General features: G+C 44.3%; 1 protein-coding gene across 9 annotated transcripts in view; it reads left to right on the top strand.

Annotated features, from left to right (window-relative positions):
* The window catches only part of TENM4 (teneurin transmembrane protein 4), a 680,333-nt gene that overhangs the window by 459,813 nt on the left and 196,306 nt on the right, over positions 1–24,214 (top strand). The gene's annotated exons all lie outside the window — the stretch shown is intronic.

Here is a 24,214-nt window from a genome sequence, read left to right as displayed (position 1 = left end):
CACCCTTGTGTGTGCCCCACACAGGGCCGGATTTAGGTTTGATGAGGCCCTAAGCTACTGAAGGTAATGGGGCCCTTTATGTGTCCAAGTGTCCTTTGTCAACAACAAATAGTCCTGTTTTTTGTGTTGAATATATGCTATATGGTAATTTATGGACCTAATAGGTATCTCAAGCCATTTGCACATGTTGCCATGCAACCATCCATGTAGAATGTAGGCACCCTATATATAGAAATGAGCAAACCAATGATATTTTAGGGAGCAAGATAGCAGGTGGGGCCCATGACTTACATCCTAGGAGCCTACACAACACAACACAACCCACATACACTGTTGCTGTATGTGGGTTTTATTTTATTTGTTTTTTATATTTTGGAAATGTGCATCCAGGTTTTTTTTCCTTTAATTTTTTTTGGGGGGGCAAGAGAGTGGGGCCCTAAGCTATAGCTTGTTTAGCTTGTATGTAAATCTGGCCTAGTGCTTGCCGATCGGAAGGTTGGCAGTTTGAATCCCCGCGACGAAGTGAGCTCCCGTTGTTCAGTCCCAGCTCCTGCCAACCTAGCAGTTCTAAAGCACGTCAAAGTGCAAGTAGATAAATAGGTACCACTCTGGCGGGAAGGTAAACGGCGTTTTTGTGCTTTGCTCTGGTTCGTCAGAAGAGACTTAGTCATGCTGGCCACATGACCCGGAAGCTATACGCCGGCTCCCTCGGCCAATAAAGCGAGATGAGCGCCGCAACCCCAGAGTCGGCCATGACTGGATGTAACAGTCAGGGGTCCCTTTACCTAAATCTGGCACTGGCCCCACACCCTATCCAAATTGCTCATAGGGGTTGGGGAAACTCTTGGAACAGATTTAGGGAGCATTACATGGGGAAGAGAGTTGGAGAACGTTCCTTTGCACAAACAGACAGGGCATTTATGTAGCGCTACTTTGGATATAAACCTTAACTCTTTTTCCTATCCTGTCTGATGGTTCTGAAGTATCTTCCACATGCCAAAGTAGATTGGCAAGATGCACCAAAGCTAAAGATGGTGGTGGTGGAGAATTATTGGTCATGTTATGCTGGTGGGGATCATGAGTCCATAATTTCCAAATTCTAAAAGAATTATTCAAAATCAAAAGTAATTGGTTGAGCACTGCATAAACATAGTTAATGAGGAGAGCTGCTATCGGGTCCACTGATCTAATCACCATGTTGAGGGGGGGGATGCATATATTTAATTAGATTTAATGAAAAACTGTGTTTAATTTCAAGTATAATCAATTATTAATTAATGTAATGAGTGACTCTGACTGGGTTTACTAATTAACTCATTTAAAAATTATGAATAACCTTTTCATTTGTAATTATTTTCTACATCCTGTCAAGTTGAGGATAAAAATTGTATCACTAACTAGAAATCACACACACACACCCTATAACTCTTTCCTCCACATTTTCCTTTCCTTACTAAAGTAGAAGTGTCAGGGAAAGTACTTCTTTTGATTCCCAACTTTAAACAAAAACAAAAACCCAAGAAACAGACTTTTACTTTCTGAACTTTGGGGTACGTTTCTAGGCTTACAGTTTTAAATTGTTTTGCTCTTCTAGGACAATATTTAATCTTTGCTTTCGTAGCACTGATTTCAATTGAGTTGCGGTATTTAATTTTAAGAAAGGTTAACAAAATGCATCTCGTGTTGGCTTTGATTATGTTAAGGAGTGGAATGAGCTTGAGTTCATTGCATTAAAATGTCTAAACAATATTGGATAGTTCACTAAAGTAACTCAGAGCAGTGACTCTAGTCTAAAAATTCTACTGTCGTGGTTAATTTTGTTATCTCAAGAGTGTTGGTGTATATCGTTTTCTGCTCTCTTCTTAACCCATAGCATGATTTTTTACAAATTTATTATGGCATAAACTTTCAGATGCTGGCCATAAATAGCATGCCACATATTACATAGTCATTATTTTGTGAATTACCATGTTTAAATACTGTGCATTTCCCCCCCCAAAATTTTATTGATTTTCCACATTTATAACAAAAATAAAAAAGAAAAAAAAGAAAAAAAAGAGAGACATTACAATACAATAAACTAAACAATAAACTAAACACAAAAAATTGTTTCTTCCAATATCTAATTCTTGTTACATTGATAACTGACTTCCTCGAATCCCCTCTAACTGAATTTCACTGTATCACCTGTGTAACAGTTCTCCAAAATCATATTTCTAGTAAAATTAACTCCTTTCATTTACTTTCCTCTTTTCTTTTATTAATATTCTACTCCTTAATCTTTACTACCACATATTCTTATTCTACCCCATAGCCTATTTATTGTTTCCAAGAATTTTCTATTTATCTTTTATTACAATATTTAGCTAAATATTCTTTAAATTTCTTCCAATCCTCTTGTATCTCCTCTTCTTTCTGGTTGTGGATTCTTCCAGTCAGGTCGGCCAGCTCCAAAAAGTCCAACATCTTCATTTGCCATTCTTCTATTGTTGATATCTCTTGCGATTCCCAGTTTTTGGCTAATAAAAGTCTTGCCACTGTAGTGGCATACAAAAACAGTCTAACATCTTTTTTTGGGCAATTCCAATCCTATTATTCTAAATACTGTGCATTATTATCAATTTCTGTACTTTTCCAGCATTTTATTTCCTCCTGACCTCACTGTTTACAGCCCTCCCCACACCTCCTGCTTATATACATACCTGCAATTCAAGATGCATCTGATGACATTAACTGTAGTCCACAAAAACCTATACCATAATAAATTGGCTAGGCTTTCAGGGTGCCACAAGACTCGGTTAAAGCAGCAGCTTGTGTTCTGCATTGCACAGTTGAGAAATCATTCAATTTAGCACTCAACCAAACTTCCTTTTGCTTTCCAGGAACATATCCTCCCTTCAAAGCTCCATATCTGAGAGTTGTTGGCTATTTGTCCCAAGGTAACCCGCGTTTTACTGCTGAAACGGAGCCAGTGGTAATCTGCAGAAAACCCGGTTGCTGTTGGCTGCAATTCAGTGATAAAATGCTGGTCTTACTGGGTACAAAAAGACCCCAAAACTATCTAGGTGTGTGGAGCTTTAAAGCCTGGTCCTGTGCCTAGGAACATGGCACAAAAGGAAGCCTGGATAAACCCTAAATTGCCAGTTGCTGGCATCCATCTGTCTCAGGAGGCAATGGAGGAGTGTGCCTTGAAGTCAAACCTTCAGAGAGTTTCAGCAGCTGCTGTGGCTGTAGAAACCGATACAAGAGAGACATGTTTTGTTGCAGCTGGGGCAGATGAAGGCATCCGGATGTGCTGCTGCAGGGGGTTTCTTTTCCCCATGCACCTCCCAACAGTCATTTCTCCTTTGGTCACTTCTGTAGATGCACAATCTGACTACCTGTCTGACTATCTGTCTCCAGGCACTGTGGCCATCTGCAAGAGATTCCTACAGCCTTCATGTCATATTTGCAGACATTATTTACAACCGGCCTGGTGCCAGAAGTCAGCTCTCTGTAGGCCACAGCCTTGGGGATGAGCCCTAAATTGACAGATACTACAAAAGGGACATGGGTGGCGCTGTGGGTTAAACCACAGAGCCTAGGACTTGCCGATCAGAAGGTCGGCGGTTTGAATCCCTGCAACGGGGTGAGCTCCCGTTCCTCGGTCCCTGCTCCTGCCAACCTAGCAGTTCGAAAGCACGTCAAAGTGCAAGTAGATAAATAGGTACCACTCCAGCGGGAAGGTAAACAGCACTTCCGTGCACCGCTCTGGTTCGCCAGAAGCGGCTTAGTCATGCTGGCCACATGACCTGGAAGCTGTATACTGGCTCCCTCAGCCAATAAAGCAAGATGAGCGCCGCAACCCCAGAGTCAGCCACGACTAGACTTAATGGTCAGGGGTCCCTTTACCCTTTACCTTTAACTTACAAAATTCTGTATATGAGAAGAAAGAAGGAATTGTTCCTGGGATTTTGTGTATACCTTGCACATCTGTGGTATTGCGATAAATTGCCCACTTAAGGGAGAAAGACGTTCTGTAGAAATGTCCGTACTCATTGTGCTTCAGTGACATTCTCTTTTCTTCTTTAAATATAATAAATTTTGTTAGTATTTTCCACACAACAACATCAAAATGAAAAATAACAAAACACAAAACACAAAAACCAGCATACAAAAAAACCCCAAATCCATATCTTACAAGTTAATAATATAAACACTAAAAAGAAAAACAAACATTGACTTCCACCAATCCCACAGCACCTCCTTTACCTCTCATTGTATCTTCCTGTTTTCTTGTTTTCTTTATCCTCTCTATCCTAACATCTAGATATAAATCCCTCTTTCTTATCCTTTCACTTCACAAGGTTATTCCAGACTCAGACAGATTTCTGTCCTCGACCCTTGGCTTTTAAGGTATTCATTTAGGCACTCCCATTCCTTTTTCACTTCACATTTTGGTTTTTGTCTTATTATATCTGTCAATTTGGCTAATTCTACATAATCTGAAAGCTTACATAACCATTCTCCTTTAGTGGGTAACTGGTTCCCTTTCCAATACTTAGCCACCAGGATTCTTGCTGCAGACATTGTGTATAAGAAAAAAAATAGTTTTGTCTTTTGGAATATCATCATTTAAAATTCCTAAAAGGAATTTTAGGCTTCAGTGACATTCTCATAGCTTTCAGCAAACTGAGGGAACTTGGTTTAGCTCTCTTTCCATTCGAAGATCTACGGAAGAAGCTTTGGTTCTGCTTTCCGCAGGCGGAGCGGGGGGGCAGCGAGGGTGCAGGAAAAGAATGTGATCCCATCGAAATGGTACAACTGGTGTGATGTGTAAATACTGTGATTTAACAGAAGGCTTTCACAAGGCTGACTCACCGTACTAGAGGAATAATGGGCAAACAGAAAGATAAAGGTGCATTAACTCGAGGAAGCCATTACATCCCTGCTGGAATTAGCCGGGCTTTGAGTCACCAGCGACTCCCTTTTCAAATATTCGCAGCGGTGTGTACAGAGGCGGAGGCAAGGAAGCACATCTCAACTAGAGAGGGCCTGAAACAGAGAGGCTTTGGGAGTCCCATTCTGACAAGCGTTCTGGATATGGGCGCCGGAGCATTCTGGCAAAAATGGAAAGGGGGCCAGAAAATGTGGACATTCACTTCTTAGTCCCATGTCCGGAATGGAAACAACTGTCGCTGTTGCTTTCAGTCTGCAAAAAGATTTGTATAGGCAACTCCCCACTTAAGACAGGCGTTATGTTCTGGGCCTCTGTGGGCATCAGTGAAATGTATCTAAATGGGGAACACCCTGGAGAGTCCCCGTGGCTTGCGAGGAGACCCTCCCCGGAGCCCGAAGGAGACATCCTTATATAAAACTGCATTCCTTCCAGTCCTCCCCTTAAACTTGATTTATTTATTTATTTAAAATCATTTCTGAGCTCGATAATACAGTGGTACCTCGGCATGCGAACGGGATCCGTTCCGGAGCCCCGTTTGCATCCTGAATAGAACGTAAGATGCGACGGTGCGTCTGCGCGTGTGCGGGTCGTGTTTTGCCACTTTTGCGCATGCACGTGACGTCATTTTGAGCGCCTGCGCATGCGCCGAAACCCGGAATTGCCGCGGAGCACAACCCAAAAGCGCTCATCCTGAAGCACATTCAACCCGAAGTATGACTGTATACATACAGCAAATACTAGTTATTGCTTACAAGATGTAGGTGGAAATGAATCTTTTAGTGTCTTGGAAGGTTGTGTATAAAAACTGGAACTAAGAACACAGGGAGAGTTGGCTCAGTGGTTAGAGCATGGTGCTGATAACACCAGTACAGTGGTACCTTGGTTCTCAAACTTAATCCATTCTGGAAGTCCATTCCAAAACCAAGGCGCAGTTTCCCATAGAAAGTAATGCAAAATGGATTAATCCGTTCCAGGGCTCATAGCTTCTCTGAGCTCGTAGCTTCTCTGAGTTATTCAAGCCCATTCACCACGACATTCACCATGAAGGAGCAACCAAAATTAGGAAGCATTTATTTCACCCAGATAATTGGGGCAAGGGAAGGGACTATTATTTTCACCTGGTAACCCCCACCTCCTTGAAGGGGACACAACCCATACACATTCCAGTGGTACCTCGGGTTACAGACGCTTCAGGTTACAGACTCCGCTAACCCAGAAATAATACCTCGGGTTAAGAACTTTGCTTCAGGATGAGAACAAAAATTGCACGGCGGTGGCACGGCAGCAACAGGAGGCCCCGTTAGCTAAAGTAGTACCTCAGGTTAAGAACAGTTTCAGGTTAAGAACGGACCTCCAGAACGGATTAAGTTCTTAACCCGAGGTACCACTGTAACAGCATGCAGATTTCGCTTCTGCTGACTGTCAGATCGTTTGGCCTAACGATCTCTCTGCTAATTCTGTCCTCGACTTCCACAATGCACCCTTGTGAAGTGTCTCTGGGAACCCGAGCCCGTTCCATGTGTAGCTGAACAGACAGATGGAACATCTCAAGAGACATAACCAAAGGTGGCCATTGACAAAAAAATAATATTGTCTCGGGGGCACAGCTCTCTCAGGTATTTCCTCCCCTCACCATGCGGATGGTGGGAACCCCGGAGGCCTTCCTGGCTGCTTTCTAGCCTAATTAACACGCCTCCCCTCATTAAAGAACCTGCGCACTCTGACTCCCATCTGTTGTGGGAGAATAAAGTGCTTGGAAGACGGTTGAGCGGGAGGAGAATCTGCGCATCCGAAGGATTCCCTCCTCCAGACGAACGGCTCAAAAGCTTACCGCAGTCAAGTTGTGCGAGGCTTTTGTTTTTGTTTTAAACCGGCTTTCTCTCTGGGAACTTGTTTTTTTAATCAAATCCACGTCTCTGTGCCAAGAGCGCAGTTAAAAGCAACACTGACTCAGCCGCCTTTGAGCCGTTAAAAGCCGCACTTTAACTCTGGGAAGTGAGGAAAGTACCTCCGAAAAAACCAAGCTGGGGAAATTGCTTCCAGTTCCACCCTGCCTCTCTCGTCCTTTCCTCTCCTTCTTCAAGCTGGCTGCGAGAACTAAATATAACCAAAAATAACGTTTTCTTTTGTTCTCCAAATCCGCAGTTCTGTCGGAGGCCTGCTTGCTTTTGTTAGGGGAGAACTGTCCATTTCCTCCTGGCTTCCAATTTTTTATTTTAAGAGGGGCTGGCTTTGGGATCTCGCGTTATAGGTTTGGACAGCATCCACGGATAGCTTTTTGTAGCCTTGGGACTGCGGAGGCTAAAATGATTTAACGGCAGCTCTGAAAGTAATGGCGTTGAAGATACAAGAACTTGTATTAGAGCCTTCCTTCTTGAGATCGATTCACTCCAGCCACCCCCAAACTGGAAAACCTGAAAAAAGGCTATAATGAATTGGTCCTTTTTTCTGTTCCAAATCTAAGCAAGACCTCTAAGCCTGACATTTAAAAGCAGCGGAGTAAGGGAGATCTACGGTCCTATAGGAGCTGCTGGGAACGAGCATCTTTCTGTGCCACGAAATAATGGTTTAAAAAATGTTAAGAGTGATCTTCCAGTTCAGCAAGCAGCCCCAAGCAAGGAGCAGCGCAGGTTTTAACTTTGAAAACAAACGAACCCCAAACTCAACAACCTTATGATACGGAAATGGCACGTGGGAGAGCCCAAAGGGCAAAGCAGCCTTTCTTTTCATTTGCTTTTTAAAAAGATTTCTTTCCTATGCCGTCTCGAGGGATCAGGTCAAGTTCTGCTCTGAGCAGCTTTGCACGTTCACGTTTCCACTTTGGCTTATATCTGTCAGGCACTGCAGAGCTTCAGCTGGGAAGCTCTGTAGGTCGAGCGCTATCTAGCTGCTTGCTTGCTGCGCAACCGCAATGGCCGGCTGAAAAAGTCAGCCGCAGGCGGTTCAAGATGGGCTGATAGCACCAGACCAGAATCCTATCCTGTGAACCAAAGATTGCCCATCCCGTGCCCGTGCCTTCTCTTTAGCTGCATAATACGCTTTGTTCCACAAGTTGGCGTTGCCCGCCTGGTACCTTGCAGTTGCTGGAACTACAACCCCCAGAACAGGCTGGGGCTGATGGGATATGTAGCCTGGCAACATCTGGAGGGCATCAAGTCAGCCAAAGCTGCGCTAGACCAGTGTTTCCCAACCTTGGGCCTCCAGCTGTTTTTGAACTACAATTCCCATCATCCCTGACCACTGGTCTTGCTAGCTAGGGATGATGGGAGTTGTAGTCCAAAAACAGCTGGAGGCCCAAGGTTGGGAAACACTGCGCTAGACTATCCCTCAGTCCTATTCGCTCCACCCCTCGGGCCCAGACACTTGGACATCCCTCCATTTGTCATAATTTTTATTAATTTTCCAATATAAATTTCTACAACATTAAACATCCAATTATCATCAACGTCCTTTTTTTTTACTTCCATCAACATGTCTGATAATTCTCCGAAATATCACTTTCTCCACATTTCTTAATTTAATATTGCACTATATAATTATTTACCTTATCATATTATTTACGCAATATTTCTACCATACATTCTCACAAAGCTTCTTGAAAACTTACAAATGTTATCTGCTTCTCACAAACATTTTTAACATATTCTGTAAATTTATTCCAGTCCTCAGTGAACCTCTGGTCTCGTCGGTTCCGGATCCTCCCTGTTAACTTGTCCAGTTCTGCATAGTCCATTAATTTCATTCTCCATTCTTCAATCGTAGGCACTTCTTCTTGTTTCTACTTCTGAGCCAACAAAATTCTAGCTGCTGTTACTGCATACAAAAATACCTTCCAATCTTTCTTATTAATTTCATAACCTAATATTCCTAATAGAAATGTTTCTGGTTTTTTAACAAATGTATATTTCAATGTGTTGAGACGTCCCTCCATTTGTCATGAGCTTGGGCCTGCTGATGCTCCCATCTTGAAGTTAGCGTGCAATGTGAGACGTGACAGGAACACATGCGATTCTGGGTGGCTCCATAAAACAGGCCCTGAGAGGCATTGTGAAATACTCTTTTCTTTCAGTCTATCCTACTTCGCAGGGAAGTTAAGTGGAAGCCTATTGGAAGCAGAGCAGCTTGCGACTGTGGTAAATAAATGAAAAACCCAAACCCGTTCTGGAGCCCAAGATCTTGGGTCCATCTCGATTCTCCTTCCCCTCTCCTGCGTCTTACTGCAGTGAGGATGGAAGTGGATGATTTGAAGAGTTGAACGGAAAGGCGCTCCTATCCCTGAGGGCCTTCCCTGGATAGGCCAGTTGGTTAGAGTGTGGTGATGACAATGCCAAGGTCGCAGATTCGATCCCCTTGTGGGACAGCAGCATATTCCTACAAAGAAAATTTGAGGGAAAACCCACATTCATACGTGTTTCATCTGTTGTGTAATGATGTTTACCGCCAGGTCGGGCACTGTTGTGGGACAGCAACAATGCCTCCCCTGGATCCGACGGTCGTGCTCGAACCGAGGGGTTTTCCTGCACTTGAGTAGACCATTTCAGCTTCATCCTGCCTTTCAGCTTGCCTGCCTTTTTGGTTAACGGCGGGGGGGGGGCGCCAGCCCTGCCCCTGGGGCAGATCGAACAGAGCTGGCAGTCTTCACTCTGTTCTGTCTCATGAGAGCTGCATCTTTCTGTTCGTTTGCTTAAAGAAGGTAGATTTCCAGGGGGCACTGAGTAATATATATTTTTCTGAAGAGGGGGTGGTAGGCCAAATAAGTTTGGGAACCTCTGGACTAAATGATCCTTCCCTTTATGATTCCTTCCAGGCCCTATCTCCTTGTGCCAAGAAAAAAAGCACACCAAGAACTCAGGCCAATGTAAGTTTCAATAGTGGGAGTGGTCCCTACTCGCAAATTAATACAGTGGTACCTCAGGTTACATACGCTTCAGGTTAGAGACGCTTCAGGTTACAGACTCCGCTAACCCAGAAATATTACCTTGGGTTAAGAACTTTGCTTCAGGATGAGACCAGAAATCGCGTTGCGGCAGCGGGAGGCCCCATTAGCCAAAGTGGTGCTTCAGGTTAAGAACAGTTTCAGGTTAAGAACCTCCAGAACGAATTAAGTTCTTAACCCGAGGTACCACTGTAGTCAATTGTAACAAAAACTAATCCATTCAAAAGTATGTATTCTGACAAGGATTGCAAACTCAAATAGAGATTACAAACTCTAACAAACTCAAACTCGTAAAGATATGTATAACACAATAATTCATTACAGAATTAGAGATAAGAGATTATGAGTAGAGATAAATTCATGTTGGTCCATAGTCAGATTCAACGTGAAAGTCTTAATTTCAATCATTGAGCAGAAGTCAATTATGAATCAGAAACCAGGACAGGGCCCTGTTTCGATGTATTCATCTTCATCAGCTAACTTTTTAAAGGGTCGTGTAAGTTTGAAGACTTTTGGATAAATATGTCCTGTTATTTTCTACGTTTCTCAGAGATAACAACTACATGTGGGTATATCAACGTGTATCTTGAGCTTTTCTGTTCGTTTCTCCTTGTGGGCTGTGTGGATATGATGGAGCTGGTTGTTTCTGCTTCGGTTTGGCTCTGAACGCTCTGCCCCAGTCTTAAATCCACTTGTCATGAGGGATTTGTTTTAACAGTCATTATAAATCCCTAGTTGTAAAAGTCCCTACTGACACTGATGATTGGAGAGGGGTGGCATGGCTGCCACGATCTTTTAACAAGCGTAGTGCAGATGTTCAGACTTATCCTTCATTCTTCAGCCTTTGCCCACAAGTGCAGTGGTACCTCAGGTTAAGTACTTAATTCGTTCCAGGGGTCCGTTCTTAAACTGAAACTGTTCTTGACCTGAAGCACCACTTTAGCTAATGGGGCCTCCTGCTGGTGCTGTGCCGCTAGAGCCCGATTTGTGTTCTTATCCTGAAGCAAAGTTCTTAGTTCTGAAGCACTATTTCTGAGTTAGCAGAGTGTGTAACCTGAAGTGTATGTAACCTGAAGCGTATGTAACCCGAGGTACCACTGTACTGAAAATGGAATCGTGGCCAGGAAGGGGTGGTGGTGCTACAGATCTTAATAACTTCTGAAAGGAGGTCTCCTCAAGTCCCGGTCTTTATTTCACGCTAATTACCATGAAATAGTGTATTTTAATTGCAGCTAAATGCAGACATAGAGGGAGCGGGATGAACGAGAGGGAAGGAGAAACTTCTCCCATAATGGCTGCTTTCACTGTTTTCAAATACCACACATTTTGTGTGGGGCAATCCAGTCATAATAATGGCCCTCAGATTGAGTTGTCTGAGACGGCGCGTGAGGGTGGGTCGCCTTGTTGAATTAAACTCGGCCATCTTCTTTTCAATCTCCTGTTTCCATTACAAAGACATGCCTGGAGACGGAGACGCTGTTGAAATGCAATGTAGTCTTCTGACACTCAAGTCGGTATCTGGTTCTTTTCCCACCCAATAACGTGTTTTTCTCGCGGTTCTGTCACAACAATGGATTTATTGCATGAGAACACACTTGCCATACGTGAAGTGTTCTTACTTGTAATAGCAAGCAACAGGCTGCTGTAGCTCACAGTTAAGAGTTTATTTGCTCACCGCTAAGGGTAGGAATGGCTTATTGGTGTTTAGTAGCCTTTTTTTTTAAAAGGAAAAAAGCATTTTCGAAAGTGAATATTGTGTTATTTTATTATTTAAAATTATTTTACTGAATTGTTTCATTTTTAAAGGCAAATTGCCCGTCTTGAACAGCTATCCCATAAACTTGATACAGAGCTCGCATTACTGTTGTAGTTTTTTAAAAAGCATGATTTTATTTCTTATACAAATATTGAGGCACATTGTCACTCAGTGCCACACATCCATGCAAATATCTGGCTCATTTAAACCTGTTTGGAACCTTGATTCTCAACAATGGTGGAGAATACATTTATTTTTCACCAGTCCATATTATTTGTAAAGTGAATTTTTGTATGAGTTGATATTTTGTTATCCCTTTGGAGCAACGCTGTATCTTTCTACTTTTGCCCTTCCAGGCTATGGTGCTTTACAGCTTACAATGTTGGTTCTTTTCTTGCTTTTTGTTATCTCTGAGCATTGCTGTTGTTGTTAACAAACCAACATTTATTTATTTTTTAAAAAGCAAACAAATAGCAACCAAAGTGAACAAGCAGCATTGCAAGTGGGAAACGGAGAAAAACATCGACTCCTCCGTTTATGTTTGGTTTTTTTATGATCACTGATCCCAAAAGTCAGATCAAAAGCCCTTGATCGGTGATTTGGCTCACTCCAACCTCTCGCTCAACCGCTCTTAACATACTTAAACAAATTGCAAGTTGGATCGAGCTAGACGGAGATTGTTACCTGGGGATAACGTACATTAGCTAGCCCATGGTACAGATTTGTCTTGCAACTCAGGGATCTTTGCCCTGTGATAGTATGTGTGGTTGAACTTGCCACAGTGGTATTTGGGGGTCGGAGGGTGGGGGGAGGAAATTAGATTCTGCTATGGGGCAGCCCCAGTGCGAACAAGCCACCGCTTTCTCTGCCGCCTTCGTTTGAGGCTTGTCTGAGCCAGCTGCCGGGCTGTGTTAAATTTCATTATTGATAGGACTCGTAACGCTGATCTGTCCCATTCCCTCAGATTTATTCTCCTCCCGACTTCCTCTGCTAGATTTTTGCTCCTGTTCTCTGGAGGGGAGACGGTCATTAATTCCGCAGTGTCAGCTGCTTAATCAGCCCTCCCAGACTTGGGTCCATTTGTAACAATTTGCCAGGCCTTGTTTTTGCAGAAGAAAAAAGCGCCTCTCTTCCTTTCGGTCCGTTCTCCCCCTCCTCGCTGTCGTCTTTGCACTGTTCTTCATTTTTTTAATGGAGGGTTTTTATGACCGAAGCTCGTTTGGAGGAAGAGGACAAGCAGGTTGGAATAAGCCTTCTTAAAGCTTCCTCTGTACAAATAAAAATCTAAATTGGTCTCGCTCACACCTTCCTAGCTTGAATGAAGCGGTCCCCATTTTGGGAGCATCTATCTGCCTCAGTTCCACACACGCACATCCTCAGGCTGTTTTAATCCCAAGAAGTTTTGTTCAGTCTTAGTTGTAGCTCTGAAAATTCCAGTCTTAAGGACAGGAGAGGAATGCACATTCCCCCCACTGTGCACAACTAGTCTCCTCCACACCCTTCCTCCTTTCCTTTGTGGTAAATTTACTTCCACGACGGATTCTTTCCCCAGCTCCTGTTGTTACCCTTCAGACCTGGCTCCCTGCCAGTCATTTCTGTGGTCGGCATTCTTCTCTCTCAATTCTCCCCGCTTTGCTTTTTCATCTCGCGCCAGTTGTGGGCCTTTCTTGGCCCACTTTACTTAGCCGTTGTGGGTCTCACGGCTGAAAAGGGTTGCCGTGTCTAGCTAGCCCCCACTTCAACTCTCCTTTTCTCGGGTCAAGTCCTGCTTCTGTGGAGATGCCTCTGAAATCGCACTCTGTGGACACCCGGAGTCCTGTGTCCAGTTGTGGACACCACAATTTTAAGAAGGGTGTTGACAAGCTGGAACATGTGCATAGGAGGGCAACCAAGAATTTATTTGTTGTTTAGTCGTTTAGGCGTGTCCGACTCTTCGTGACCCCATGGACCAGAGCACGCCAGGCACTCCTGTCTTCCACTGCCTCCCGCAGTTTGGTCAAACTCATGCTGGTAGCTTCGAGAACACTGTCCAACCATCTCATCCTCTGTCATCCCCTTCTCCTTGTGCCCTCCATCTTTCCCAACATCAGGGTTTTTTCCAGGGAGTCTTCTCTTCTCATGAGGTGGCCAAAGTATTGGAGCCTCAGCTTCAGGATCTATCCTTCCAGTGAGCACTCAGGGCTGATTTCCTTCAGAATGGATAGGTTTGATCTTCTTTCGGTCCATGGGACTCTCAAGAGTCTCCTCCAGCACCATAATTCAAAAGCATCAATTCTTCGGCAATCAGCCTTCTCTATGGTCCAGCTATCACTTCCATACATCACTACTGGGAAAACCATAGCCAGCCATACCCAGCCAGATGGGGGGGGGGTAATATAATAAAATTATATTTATCGTTATAAGATGGTCAAGCATCTGGAAAGCAAGCCTGATGAGGAAAGGTTGAAGGAGCTGGGTATGTTTAGCCTGGAAAAGGAGAGACTGAGAGGTGATACAATAGCTTTAGTCAAATATCTCAAGGGCTGTCGCATGGAAGATGGAGCAAGCTTGTTTTCTCCTTCTCTGGAAGGTAGGACTTCCAAGTTACAAGAAAGGAGATTCTGACTAAACATCAGGAAGAACTTTCTGACACTAAGAAGCATTCAACAGTGGAACGGACTCCCTCAGGAGGTTTTGAACTCTCCTTCATTGGTGGTTTTTAAGCAGAGGTTTGATGGCCATCAGCCATGGATGCTTTAGCTGAGATTCATGCAGTGCAGGGGGTTGGACTAGATGAGCTTTGAGGTCCCTCCAACTCTACAATTCTATGATAAGAGGAGCCCTGCTGGATCAGGCCAAAAGCCCATCTAGCCCAGCATCCTATTTTCACAGCGATTGGCAGGACCTTCGCTTTCTAGACCCTATTGGTTCCCTCTCATTTGCTACAGTGTTCTTCCCAATTCTTCAGGATTTCCACTCTTAATTCTCCACCTTCCTCCTTTGCCCTCAAACCAAGCTCCACCCACAATTCTGCCACTTGAATCCATAGAGTTGTGTGCCGTGTTAGTGCTACTCAGAGTAGAGCCATTGAAATGAATGGCCATGCCTAACTTGGGTCCATTGATTATGACGAGTCTGCTCTGAATAAGACTCAATCGGTTACATCCATGGCTTCTTCAAATCCCACTCCTTTCGGCCTCCAGTTTCAACCCAAATCTGCCCAGTTTCTTCTGATCTTGCGGTATTCATCAATAAACTCTCAGTTAACCCTTCCCTTCCCTCCAGCTCCCAGAAGGCCAGAGCCGCAGCAGTCAACAAATTTGTTAGGGTATAAGCTTTGTACCTAACATAGCGTCCACATATCCAATCCTTAATTGAAAATGCCAAGGTTGCAAAATCAGTGAGGTCAGGGGGAAATGAAATGAGAAAGGTGCAGGCAGTGACAACTCCATTAGAGCCCGAATGTATGCTTGTGTTATCACCTATCGCTGCTGTTCTGAAGGGTCACTGTGCTTGTTTTGCATACCTTCAAGGTCTAATTGAATTGTCTCTCTGTCCTTTGAGCATCACATTTTTCTCTTCCCTCGCTGCTTACAGTCTCCTCTCTGTGAATACATGCCTGCAGGTAGAATGTCATGAATCTGTTGAAGTGGACGTTATTCTACCAAAAGTACCATAATACTTTTTTTTTTAAGTCTCTATTATGCCTCAAGACTTTTTCTTCTTTTGCTCTCTTCCACTAGTTTTAATATTATGATGATGATTCTCATTTGCTTTGCCTTTTCCCTTCTCCTGGCAATGTCCTCTTCCCTTAATTTTAAAAACGAAAGTGCTGATTTAGTGGAGTAGAATCCTCCCCCCAAACTTAAATGGTACAAAGCGCCCATGTTTAAAATGAAACCCCCACGCAGTGCTAATATTTTCAACCAGCTGCTGCTTCTCCCTTGTTCTGAGTGAGTCGTGTGACTTTAGTTGTGTTTATAATGAATGAAATGGAGGTCGCTAAGTCCGACGTTATGATGCAACCAGAAAAACTGTAGTTAATATCGCGACCGGTCAGATTTGACCGTGTGGTCATATCAGCGAGGGCAGTCGGAAGTGAGGATGAGAGAGACCGATTTCGCAAATGAGCAAATGCAGAATACCAAATGGTCACGGGAGCCGTTTTTCAGCACTATCAAAAATGTCCATGAGAAATGGTGGGGTGTTTTCAGCTCAGTCCTAATTATAATACAGCCATGAGAAGGGATGGTTTGAGAGTCCATGATGTTGTTTTGTGATTCAAACTAAGCTGGACTTGGACAAGAGATGGGTAGTTTCATGTGAGCTACAGGTATCTCCCCATTTATGCAGGGTTGCGTTCCGGGGGGCCCTGTACATAACTGAAATCGCATAGAGGGGAGCACCGTCTAAAAACCCTCCAAACTCCCATTTCTTCATGCTCTCCAGCTCGCTCCCTCTCCCAGTCTCTCCCCAGTCCAGACCCAAATATCTGGAGTTGAAGCTCTGAGCCGGCTAGAGGTTGGATGTGCAAGAAAGTGGTACTTGCTGCTGCGCTACCCTGAGTGTCAGCTGTTAGGCGGGGAAGCTAAGCAGCCGAAACAAAGCCCCGCTGTGCCTCTGGCCTATTCGGGGCTTCCTCTGCCCTCACTGACATCCTCTTAGGGCTTCCTCATGAGCCCCAGGGACTCTCCAGCTCTCTCCCACCATTTCCAATTAAAATATTTTGTTACTTCCTGGTGCCGTACATATACACGGTTGCACGCAAGACGATCACGTGTTAGTGTGGGGTGGGACGCCTGCACTTGTGAGTTTCCTGTAGGAAGAGCAGGGCATAAATGTAATAAATATATCACCTTGATAAATGGGATGAGGTGGGCTCACTGAATGTGTTCTGGTAGATATATTGGGGGCAGCTGGGGAATGATCCGGAGGTGGCTGAATTAAGCATCGGAACCATGCTTCATCAATTAAGTGCCCTCCCCTAATAACAGGTTGGTTAATGAGGTGGTTTGCATAAAGTTATACTGACCATAACAGACAAGCCCTATCCTTTATCAATTACGACGCAAGGTGGGAGGCTCTCTGTAAAAACCTGCTTGCCCTGGTTTCTCTAATTACAGCGAATACCCCGGTGGGAAGATTCCTCTTTAATATACACAAATTAAAACTCCATTTAGAGGTGTGCTGGGACCGAGTGGTAATTGACTTTGATCGTGGAGAAACATGCCGCAATATAGATTAGGAAGTAATATGGTTCCCGTCGTAAAAGGATCTAGATGGAAAAATATTATTTTACTAGGAAAGGCCCTTGTAGGATGCATAATACAAAATTTACTGGCGCCGACGGGGCCTGCGGTGAACCGTTCTGGTACAGTAAGATGGGCAAATGCTAGCATGCGGTGATAATGCCACATCTTTCAGGTTCCTGGCTTGCTGGTGCTTTTTTAGTACAGGCCAAGGAAAAGGACGCAGGTGGCACTGTGGGTTAAACCACAGAGCCTAGGACTTGCTGATCAGAAGCTCGGCGGTTCGAATCCCTGCGACGGGGTGAGCTCCCGTTGCTCGGTCCCTGCTCCTGCCCACCTAGCAGTTCGAAAGCATGAAGTGCAAGTAGATAAATAGGTACCGCTCCAGCGGGAAGGTAAACGGCGTTTCTGTGCGCTGCTCTGGTTCGCCAGAAGTGGCTTAGTCATGCTGGCCACATGACCCGGAAGCTGTATGCCGGCTCCCTCGGCCAATAAAGCGAGATGAGCACCCCAACCCCAGAGTCGGCCACGACTGGACCTAATGGTCAGGGGTCCCGTTACCTTTAAGGAAAGTAACTGTGTTCTTTATGTAAGACTTTCAGTCTACTTTTCTGAGCTGGCTGACACGTTCGACATCTTGAACAGGACACCATAGATCTAGTGGGAGTTCAAGAGGTAACAAAAAATGATCAAGGCCTGAGCATCTTCGTTATCAGGAAAGGCTAGAACAGAGGTGATGCATGGATTCTGATTATGAAGAAGAAGAAGAAGAAGAAGAAGAAGAAGAAGAAGAAGAAGAAGAAGAAGAAGAAGAAGACAGTAGTACTAATGCCCTGTCTATCCGGCTTGGTTGCCCCAGCCACTCTGGGTCACCCAGTGAGTTTCATGGCTGAGGGGAGATTCGAACCCAGGTCTCCCAGGTCCAGCACTCTGCAACCACTCTGACAGAACAGATGGTAAACAGATGGTGCAAGACAAATGCCCCTTCTGGACATTATTCCCCTTATGCACCAGCAAACAAAATAAAAGCAGGTAAACTTACCTGTAGCAACCTACCTGCTTTGCTGGCTGGGGCTGATGCTCTAACTAGTGAAGGAGTGCTGACTTCCTCCAGCCAATGGACTCTGTAAAGTATAAGGGATTTAAACAAAACAAAAAAAAAAAGATGTTGGTTACAGACAGAGAGAGAAAGAAAGAGACACACACAGAGAGAGAGACCTTATTTAAGAAAATTGCATTCACTGGAAGATTTGCCTCAATTAAAGATCACTGTCTCAGGATTGAAGACTAAAATGTTGGCCTGGAGGACTTTGCCGCCGCCCCCCTCCAAATATTAAACAAGGAGTGGCACCATCAGGGAGACTTTTTTCCTGGATCCCTCTTTCAACACCAGCTTAGAAATCAATTACTGTCTCCAGCCTCTGGGCTTTTACTCAGGCCTTAATTTAAAATGCTGTAATTGATCACTTTGGTTATTTATTGCATTTCCTTTGCCCAGCTCTAGCAAGTCAACAAGCTAATAAAAGGCCAGCAACGTGTGAGGTTCGTTGGTTTTTTGCTTCTCATTCTCTCTCTTTCTTTTACCCTGCACCCCACCCCTCCTTCTGTTCTTTTTTTTCTTGCTGACTTCGGTGGATTTCTCCTTCCCCATTCACCCCACCCCGAAAAGAAGCCTCTTACGCCTCACTAAGCATGTCTTGGTCTTTACTTTTCTCAGTGATCTATCAAAATCAGTGGCTTGTCTCAGCTAACTCCCTCACTCCATCAACCTGTCCTGAGAGGAGTCCGTTTTGTTGGCCACTTTTCTCTTCCCTCATCACCACACACATACACAAACGAATGAAAGAAAGCCTCTTCATTCCTTTCTTTCTAGTTCTCTTCCACTCCCAGTGTGGTGTAGTGGTTAAGAGCGGTAGTCTCGTAATCTGGTGAACCGGGTTCGCTTCCCTGCTCCTCCACATGCAGCTGCTGTGTGACCTTGGGCTAGTCACACTTCTCTCAGCCCCACTCACCTCACAGAGTGTTTGTTGTGGGGGAGGAAGGGAAAGGAGAATGTTAGCTGCTTTGAGACTCCTTTGGGTAGTGATAAAGCGGGATATCAAATCCAAACTCCTCCTCCTCCTCTTCTTCTTCTTCTTCTCCTTCTTCTTCTTCTTCTTCTTTGCGCTCTACAAACTTCTGACTGCTTTCTTCGGTTCTTTCGTAAGTCACTGTTGACAGTGCAGAAGGCTGCTTAGTCCCTTAAGGTTACCAGGTATTTTTCAATGAATCCGGGGACACTTATCAACTTCCTACTAAATAGATTGATTCTGTCAGGGGACAGATTTGTAAATCTGTGGACTGTCCCCGGGAAACGGGGACGTCTGGTAACCTTACCTTAAGCCCCATTTTGAACCAATTGATAGCAGCAGGTAGCAGGGGGAAAACCAACGAACCTGTCAGGATGTTAATTAAAATGTGGGTCCAAGCCAGCCAATTTTCATCTGGGCATAATGTGTCGCTTTTGGGGTGCAATCATACCTGTCAACCTTCCCATTTTTGCGGGAAATTCCCTTATTCCAGTGCCGTTTCCTGCTGCTTCCCACTGCTATCCTGGATTGTTAGATATCCAGTAGACTATCCTTAGGACAGGTGAGGCTCCTGATCCCTTATTTTCAAATCTGAAAGTTGACAGCTATGGGTGCAATGTTCCCACACCCTTTATTCCCGTCCTAGAACAATATGTCATTCGGTGACATAAAAACCTGGAACAATGTTCTGCTTAGCAATATGAATCACGGAGGTGATACAATTTTGTTGTTGTTGTTTGGTCGTTTAGTCGTGTCTGACTCTTCGTGACCCCCTGGACCAGAGCACGCCAGGCACTCCTGTCTTCCACTGCCTTCCGCAGTTTAGTCAAACTCATGCTGGTAGCTTCAAGAACACTGTCCAACCATGTCGTCCTCTGGCGTCCCCTTCTCCTTGTGCCCTCCATCTTTCCCAACATCAGGGTCTTTTCCAGGGAGTCTTCTCTTCTCATCAGGTGGCCAAAGTATTGGAGCCTCAGCTTCACGATCTGTCCTTCCGGTGAGCACTCAGGGCTGATTTCCTTCAGAATGGATTGGTTTGATCTTCTTGCAGTCCATGGGACTCTCAAGAGTCTCCTCCAGCACCATAATTCAAAAGCATCCATTCTTCGGCGATCAGCCTTCTTGATGGTCCAGCTCTCACTTCCATACATCACTACTGGGAAAACCATAGCTTTTACTATACGGACCTTTGTTGGCAAGGCTGTCTTCCCGTGGAAGAAGGAGCAAACTTGCTCTGGAGGGTAGGACCCAAAACAAGGGATTCAGATTATAAGAAAGGAGATCCCGGCTAAACATCTGGAAGAGCTTTCTGATGGTTAGAGCTGTCCAACCATGGAACTGGCTCCTTCAAAAGGTGGTGGACTCTCCTTCCTTGCAGGTTTTTAAGCAGAGGTCGGAAGGCCACTTGTCAAAGATTATTTAGCTCTGATTCCTGCATTGCATAGAATTGGGGGGGGTGCCTTCCAATTCTATGTTTCTATGGAGAATCAGAGAGAAAATGGCATAACCACCATACAACCCTACCCTAGGCTTTGAAATAAGGGACGCGGGTAGCGCTGTGGTCTAAACCACTGAGCCTCTTGGGCTTGCCAATCAGAAGGTCAGCGGTTTGAACCCCTGCAACAGGTGAGCTCCCATTGCTCTGTCCCAGCTCCTGCCAACCTAGCAGTTTGAAAGCACGCCAGTGCAAGTAGATAAATAGGTACCCCTGTGGCGGGAAGCTAAACGGCGTTTCTGTGCACTCTGGCTTCCGCCACGGTGTCCCATTGTGCCAGAAGTGGTTTAGTCCTGCTGGCCACATGACCCAGAAAGCTGTCTGTGGACAAAGGCTAAGCTCCCTCGGCCTGAAAGCGAGATGAGCGCCGCAACCCCATAGTCGCCTTTGACTGCTCCAGGGGTCCTTTAGCTTTTTTTTACCTAGACTTTGAAATGTATATTTTGTGATCAAATACCTATTTGAATACAAATTGCCATGTTCATTTGTTTAAAAACTAAACCATAGATTAAATCAGTTATAGGACTGAACTGAGTGGACTTCTGAGTGAATGAACATGCAGAATTGATATGGGCCAAAATACCAGATTCGTCTGAAAGACTGGATCCTTGTCCCAAATTTCAACAGAACGGGAGGTAGCCGAAGGGAAGCGATAGAAGCTAAGCAAACAGAGAGCAAGGGACCTTAAAGTACAAGTGACTGTGTGAGAATCTGGTATCATCAAAAGCTAATGAGCCTGGCCTCAAAATGAAATGCAAGAACTTAATTACTAAGGGGAAAGATGACCAGCAATGGCGTTTCATCAGCAGTAACCAGAGGCACAACTTATTAACTCAGCCCCGTAAAGGACTTAATATGGTGGGTTGTGTACATTGCAATGATATTCGCAGCCACACAGCGTCTCTCTCACCCCCTCCTCATGAGTTTGCAGTTGTGGCACTCCACATAAATATAAATACAGTTTGAACCGCGCTTAACTTCTACTTTTAATACCCTTGGTGTGTCAGCTGCCGAAAAGGAGCTTTAAGAGAAAACGAAATAATAAAACACTTTCAATTAACTGTGAGTGGTGTAGCTAAAACACAACAAAAGTGTGTGCATTCAGAGGTGTTAAGTGCTATAGGAAATGGCTCTCTTTAAGCGGCGCTCTTTGAGTGGGTGGGAAGCCTTCAGTGTGGCTGAAAATGCATTGAATGTTGCATGAGATGAGAAATATTGTTAAGAAGGTGTTTGTGCTTTGAGCCCCTTTCTTTCCATCTTGCTGAGTAGACCGGCGGCTGAGGAAACATCCCTGAATGGTCCAGACTGAACTTTCCGGAACCCTGAATCCTCTCTTCCTAATACTTCCATTTTGCTTTTAAGAGCTCTTAGTGCTTCGAAGTATATATTTCCTCTCTCTCTCTCTCTCTCTTTATTATAAAAAAATCTTTCTCCCACTGTTCTTTCACATATTTTATGCTACACAGAGGAAGATATAGGTTAGACATTAAGAGCTGCCAAACGGTAAAAGCAATTCACTGATGGAATAAGTGTTTTGGAGAAATCTTGCACTGGCCTGCCTTAGAAGTTTGAAAGCTTTTTGCGTGAGATAAGTTTTGAAAACTTCCTGGTGACCCAACTCTTTCCCACAGCTCAGATAAATTTTGTTCTGTATAGTAACCCTCAAAGACTATCCAAAAGATTAATTGCAGTTTTTGGAACAAACGCCCCTTATTTACATGGCAAAACGAGAGGTGTGTACCTAGTCAGTTAGACCTGGTTTATGCGTCGAAATGGGACAACTGCCTTTGATCTATTCCTATTTATTTATTTTTAAATAAAACCAAATAATAGCTACTTAGGAAGCTTTCCTGTAGCTGCGTGAGACGTCTGAATTGATACCAGTCGTTGATGGAGCAAGCAATGTTTTCAATGTGAGTTTGCAAACCACAGCTAGTACCAACCTATAGTTTGGCATATTCTCTAAATCGACAAACCATAGTTACAGTGCTTATTTTCATTGCTGGAGGCTCTATTAAGAATGGGAAAGGTCAAATTCTGGAGCTGAGAGCTCAGAGAACACACTGAAGGAGATAAGCATCTCTTAACCATGGTTTACCAGGCTTCTGAATGATGAATTGGACAAACCATGGCTTGGCATGGTATCTGATCCATTGAGAGATTTGGGGATTTTTTATTAGATGTGAGTTTTGATATGAGTTTGTAAACCATGGCTAGTACCTACCTATAGTTTGGCATGATAGCTAAATCGACAAATCATAGTTACAGTGCTTGTTTTCATTGCTTCTGAATGATGAGTTGGAGAAACCATGGCTTGGCATGGTATCTGATCCATTGAGAGATTTGAGAATTTGTTATTAGAGACTGGCAGCTAAAAGTATTCGCCCAGTTCCAAGCTTGTTTTCCTTTGTTAGGAGAGTTCAGGAACCTCGGATTCCTCTTTGTGCGACAAGTTTGCAGCTTTGACCTTCTCCCCTACGCTCAGCGCTAAGCTGCCTCCTGGAAAGCTTGACAAATTCTGGCATGGTTTTATAAACAAAACGGCAAAGTTGGGGAGCCGTTCTCTTTCCGTTTTTCTGCTCTTAATTACGTTGAGTGGACTTGATGCTAATACCACCGGACACGCTCCTGGAGGATGTGCCGTGCACTTTTGTGGGGTGGGGTGGGTACATGTGCCCCCTTAATCGGGAAATGCCATTGTGAGAGTGGGGAACAGCGAATCTGAGAACTGCAGAAAGCCCAAAGGGAAATTTGGATCGTGATTAAATATGAAATGTTTATGTTGGGGAGGAGAGAGAAAGGATACAGGAAGCTGTTTTGGCTTTCCTCTTTGCTTTCAGGAGGCGATGGCTAATCATATAAACATGCCCTGTTCTGTATACCATGCCAGTGCACTGCTCTGTTATTACTGTTTTTTAAAAATGGAGCCACCACATTCCTCGGATTTTAGGTGCTCCCTTCTCTGTGGAGTTGATTCTTCCACTGTTTTGACTTTTTGTGATGCACATAGACAAGCAAACAGTGCATTCTAGCATCTAACAAATCCCATAGATGTTTCTGCCTCGCTTTTCCAACCTACCCAATGCAGCCCTTGACCTGATTAGGAGACCGCTGGCGTTGCATCAAGGCATAAGATCCGCTGTGTTCTCTTTCACTTTTTACAGTGGAAAGAGAAACAAAAGGAGGAAAAGTTCCTCTGCCATTGGATGCCAGCCTCCTTGGTGGATTGTTTTTGCGCAGCGTTCTCCATTCAGAGAAAGCTTCACCTCAAAGAAATCAGTTTGTGTTTGATTTGGATTGAGCCCCAGTTCTTTCCCCTGTGGAATTATATCTCTACCCAACTTTTCAGCTCTTCAACCAGGTCGATGCAACATGGTCCCAATCTGAGCTGGCAGGTGTGGGAACTCTTCCTTGTCAGACGTTCCTAGGTTGTCTAAAAATGTCTGCCCCCTCAGCTGAGTTCTGAAACTGGAAGCAATTCCAAATGAGGTGAAAGATGCTCACAGATTGAGGTTGAGGCCTTTGCACCAGATAATTAGTGGGCATGGAAGCACCGCTGTCTAACACCCACAGATTTTCAATTCCATGCCCTACATCCATGTTTATCTCAGAAAGCATTGAGGGTTCGGGAACACACATTTGACAAGATAAAAATGTTCTGCTCTCACACCTAGCCTCTGAAAAAAATTTAAGACCAAACGGCCTCTCTTATTGAACCTCTGAAGGGTACTTAGCTCAGATTTCCATGTACCGTATTTTTCGCTCCATAAGACGCACCAGACCACAAGACG

This window comes from Podarcis raffonei, chromosome 4 (assembly GCF_027172205.1).
Source record: "Podarcis raffonei isolate rPodRaf1 chromosome 4, rPodRaf1.pri, whole genome shotgun sequence".
Classification (NCBI taxonomy): domain Eukaryota; kingdom Metazoa; phylum Chordata; class Lepidosauria; order Squamata; family Lacertidae; genus Podarcis; species Podarcis raffonei.
The sequence above is the reverse complement of the archived record's forward strand: the minus strand, read 5'-3'. Positions and strand labels throughout refer to the sequence as shown.